This window comes from Diabrotica undecimpunctata, chromosome 11 (assembly GCF_040954645.1).
Source record: "Diabrotica undecimpunctata isolate CICGRU chromosome 11, icDiaUnde3, whole genome shotgun sequence".
Taxonomy (NCBI): Eukaryota; Metazoa; Arthropoda; class Insecta; order Coleoptera; family Chrysomelidae; genus Diabrotica; species Diabrotica undecimpunctata.
The window spans coordinates 22646109-22651571 of record NC_092813.1 but is presented as its reverse complement, the minus strand read 5'-3'; positions in this window follow the sequence as shown (position 1 = coordinate 22651571).

The window sequence follows — 5463 nt, the reverse complement described above, 5'->3', positions numbered from 1 at the left end:
CTTAGTGTGAAACTTCAAGGCAAAGGAAGTATACATAAAATTTGTATGATAAAATTCTGGACTTTGAGCGCAAATTACAATTTTGGAAACAACATCTTTTGCAGAATAATGTGTCTCATTTTCCACATTATTTTAAAAGAAAACGTTACTACCTCTCAAAAAAAAGCACAATATATGGACATTTTAATCAACGAATTTTAATTATGATTCCACATATTCAAAGCTGAGAAGACAGCCGTTTCGTCAGTTAATAGCGATGTGGATACAGTTCCCGAAAACTTTCAAATGGAAGTGATTGACGTGCAGAATAATACCGATTTCAAAAATGTATTTTCTCAGTAAACATCGATTTTTTGACGTGACAACGTCTTAAATTAGGTTGTGGCTCGGAGTCATTCATGAAAAAGTGTAACGCCCGCTCACGTCTGTTACGATGAGTCACCGAACGAAAGAGAGGCCCACCGGACCGGCGAATGCCTTGCGTCTCTCTCCCACTCAAACATGATTGGTCCGCTGCGCGCGCAGCACTAGAGAATTAGGCGCGTTGAATCGGTGCGTGCTTGTGTCTCTGTCTTTCTCGAGCGTTCTTGGCGTTCAAGACACATTACAGCAGAAACACTTCCTTTCATTTCATATTCCTCCTATCATCGTCCTATCCTCAACAAAATCACTCAAATAGAAATTAGTTAAGTTTAAGTTTACATGTACAATGTTTTAGTAAACAAAATATATTTCTATAGTTAAAATTTGTGCAATTCTTATTTTTATTCAATTCCTTGTTCCTATTGTGCAATTTAATAATATTCATATCAATAAATATTCTACCGAGAAAAAGACGTTGTCACGTAAAATCTTCGCCCGTAAAACCGACTTTACAGGCAACCGATTTTTTTTTATAAATCTTGTGTGAGCCTTGAGAAATTTTCGCTTTGACGAAAAATGTAAAGCAAATGATGTCTTTGTTTGTAAGTACGTATGTTTGCGAACAACTATTATTTTCCACCATGAAATTAATCAAAAATGACCACCGATCAAGACTAAGTGGTGCACGATTAAAAAGCTGCGTACGTGTCGCTACCTAATTAATTCCGGCTGATATTGATCAGCTTATATCAAAAAAACAATGCCAAATTTCCTGTTAAAATTTCTGTAAATTTTAAATTTACAAATTCACAAATTTTCTTCCAAAAAGTAAATTTGTTTGTCTGTTCTTTTCTTGTTTGTTTTTATTTTGCAATAAATTTTTATATCAAATCTTTGTTTTAATTTCATATTTTTTCATACTAATGTTTTAAGAAGCGGCTCTAATTATGCTAAATGAGACCAATTGTGTCGCGAATTCCTCGGCAGAATGTAGTAGGATCTGGTTACCCATATTGAAAGAGGAAGTTATTAAAAATACTAATGTTTATTTGAAAAAGTTTTGTAAATTATTAACAGGTTAGGTACGCATACGAGCCGCGTGGCCCATATCATTTATAAGTAACAATTGCGTAATTATTTATTTTTTTGTTATATATTTATAGTAAGAACACATTTTAGGAAAAATAAGTTTTATTTCCATAAAACAAAACGTAATAGAATTTTTAGAAAAACAGCCAAGGCAATAGAATTTTTTACAGGCATTACATGTCAACGAGGTGTTGTCTTGCCTTCCTTTCTCTTTTACTATTTTTGCGTAACAGGTTGTACATCGTCTTCTGCCTGCACGACCAACATCGCTGAGTTTGTGACTATTTTCCATAATGACTGGTGTGACAGTAAAATCTGCTAACAGGGCCCGATGTAACTCTTCCTTGAATTTGATAATCGCCATGATTTCATTGGCAATGCTTTGATACGCGATATAGGTAGGATTTATAAGTGCTGCGCAAGTCAAGAGCTCCATCGATAATTTTTTGTACCATTTTATTGCCATTCCTTTGCGTAATGGCGAATTATAGCTTTTCATTTAATCTAATATATCAATGAAGCTTTTATATTTATTATACAGGGATGAGTGCCTTAAGAACCGGCAAAATAACGCAAAAGATAGAAAACATAATACGTTGTGAAATAAAAAGAGATGAAAGTAGTAGAGGTGAGTTTAAGTACGAGTATGTTTTTATCCAAAATTAAAGTATTAATCAATAATAAACTGTGATTTGAGACGTCGCATACACTCTTCTCAATACAGAATTATCATAGCTTGTTATTCTGTATTCGTCAAAACAGAATTAATTATCAAATTACTACTAATTAAACTGTTTACTTACATTTGCTTTATTGCCTTCAATCAGTTTTGACTTTATGCTAAATTTACTACTACTACTAAGGATTTCCACAGTTTTCACTGTCTTCCTTCACTCAACCGTTTTCTCCAATTTTCCCTGTCATTCCAGTCTCCATCTCGCAGGGTTCTTTTCTCCATAGCCTCGTCGATTTCATCTCTGAATGACCTTCGGGGTCTTCCTCTCTTTCTTCTTCCAATCGGGCTCCATTCTGTGATTTTGTTTATCCAGCGTCCTCTGTCCGCTCTTCTGACGTGGCCGTACCAGGATAGTCTCTTCTCCTCTATATAGTCGATTATGTCTGATTGCACTCCCATTCTCCGTTTAATCTCTGCGTTTTCAATTCTGTCTCTTTTTGTAAGTCTACAGCTTCTCCTCAGGAACTCCATTTCTACTGCTCTTATTCTACCTCTATTTCTCTTGTTTATTGTCCAGTTTTCGGACCCATATGTCAGGATACTTCTTGTCAGGGTGTTATATATTCTCTTTTTTGTCTTTATCGTAATGTTCTTATCCCACAACACTGAGTTTAGTTGTCTTATACAGTTTCTTGTTTGTCTCAGTCTGTTGTTTATATCTTCTTCTGTTGTTCCCTGGTTCGATATTATGGTTCCTAAATACTTGAATTTATCTGTTCCATTTATTTGTCTTCCCTCGTCTATCTCTAGGTTTCTCATATCCTTGTTTTCTGTTGTTAGGTATTCGGTTTTCTCTAAGTTTATTTCCATTCCGTTGTTTTTATATTCTTCTTCTAGTTTTCTAAGCATAAAGCTGAGATCTTCTTCATCTTGTGCGATGACTACTTGATCGTCGGCAAAACTTAAGGTGTATAGGTATTCGTCTCTTACTGGTATGCCCATTCCTTCGCACTTTCTCCTCCATGGTTTGAGTGTCTTTTCCAAGAATATTTTAAACAGAGTAGGGGACGTAGCACAGCCTTGTAGAAGTCCTTTTGTCGTCTTAAATGGATTGTAGGCTTTATTTCCACATTTAATAGCTACTTTGTTTTCTTTGTATAGTGCTTTAACTGCTTTTATTAGTGTTTGTCGGATTCCGAGATCATTCATTGCTTCCCATAATTTGACTCTAGGTATTGAGTCATATGCTTTCTTTAGATCAACAAAGGCCAGATGGACCGGTCTACCTTTTGCCATTTTCTTCTCTAACAGTTGTTCTAATGTGTACGTATGATCTAGGCATGATTTTCCTACTGTGAACCCTGCTTGGTCTTCTCCAATTTTTCCTATTATTTCGGTTTCTAGTTTTTCTTTAATAATTTTCCCGTAAAGTCTACCTACCGACGATATTATACTAATTCCTCTATAGTTTTCACATTTTTTCCTGTTTCCTTTCTTATGTATGGATGTGATGTATGCTTGTGTCCATTCCGCAGGTATTTCTTCTCCATTTAGTCCTCTTTCGAACATTCTATGTAGCATGCGGAATAACTTTTCCGTTCCGTTTTTAATTAGTTCGTTTGGTATTCCTCCGGGTCCTTTGGCTTTTTTGTTCTTCAATGTCTTGATTGCTCTCTTAACTTCTGCCAGGCTAATTTCTATCTGGTCGTATGCCCCATTTCCTGCATGTTCTATATTCTCTTCCTGAAATTGGGGACGGTTTTCTGTAAGTAGTTCTACGTAGTATTCTTGCCACTCGTTTTCACTAATTTTGCCGATCTGGGTTTTCTCTGTCTTATTTCGTTGAAGTGCTTTTAATATTCGCCATGATTCTGAATTTCTCGTTCCTCCGATATGTCGTTCTATCTCTGTGCATGCTTGTTCCCATCGTTCGTTCTTTTCATTTGTTACTCTTTTCTTTACCTCTCTGTTTTTCGCTCTATATAGGTCTAAGTCTTCCTGTTTTTTGGTGTTTAGGTATTTTATGTGTAGTTTTTTCTTTTCTTTTATGCATTTCAATGTGTCTTCCCTTAATTTGATATTCTGATGGGTGTTCCTTTGGTCGTCTTCTCCAAGAGCTTCTAAGGCCGCTGAAATCAGGCAGGTTTTTATGTGTTCATGCATTTCATCTAACGTGTCATATCTGAATTCTTCTAGTTTTTGGTCTAGTCTTCTTTTGTATAAATCTTTTATTGATTCTTCCTGCAATAGATGTAATTTGAGCCTCTTTTCGTTTATTGTCGTTCCCGTTGTAACAATCGATGTATGTTTTTGTTTTGTCCAGATATAGGGGAATTCCATCCATGCCACCACAAGTTTGTGATCTTTTCCACACTCTGCCCCTCTTTTCACTCTGATGTCTTTCACTTTGATGGAGCTTTTGTGGTTCATGATAATGTAGTCAATAATGGATCTTAGTTTTCTTGTCTCTTGAGTCCATGTGTACTTATGTATATTTTTGTGTTTGTAAAATCCGTTCATAATTTTCAAATCATTTACTTCACATAGTTCTACCAATCTTTCTCCGTTGTCGTTAATTGTGTCTTCTCCGAATGGACCAACTGTTCTGTCATTGTCTTTTCTTCCGACTCTTCCATTTAGATCCCCCACTATTATTACTTCTTGTTTAGGTTTTCTCTTATCCATTTGTTCTTGAAGTTGTTCGATAAATCGTTCTTTCTCATTGGCTGGACTGTCTTCCGTTGGACCGTATGTTGCTAGTATTATAATTTCTCTGCCATACATCTTGATTTTCAGTTTGGCAATTCTCTCGTTTATGGGTTCCCAATCGTCTATAGATTTTTCCCATTTCTTCTTTAGTAGAATTCCAACTCCAGCTTTTGCGCGGTCTTTCTTTTCTACTCCGCTCCAACAATGGATTAGTTCCCCTATTCTTTCCGTGCCGTTTCCTTTCTTTTTTGTTTCCGTTGTGACGAGGATATCGAGATTCATCTTTTCGAATTCTGATGTTACTTCACTGGCTTTTGTTCTCCAGCCCTGCACATTCCATGTGCCGATTCTTAGTTTTCTCTGTCTTTGTCTTCGGTTGAGTTTCGAAGCCGGGTTTGTTGAACTCAAAGCAGAAGTGCCCCCTCCGTATCCGATGGGGCTCCCTCCTTCGGAGGTGTGGATTGCCACCCGGGGATTAATTTTAAAATTTTTCATTTCTGCCAATTGTTCGTTAGCCCTTGGATTTTTTTAAGTGTGCTAGGTTGCTAACGCCTAACGCCACAACCCCCTTTTGGAGGACCTATTGTTCAGCCGCCCACTCTGGGTCAGACGCTGTTTGCAGCCGC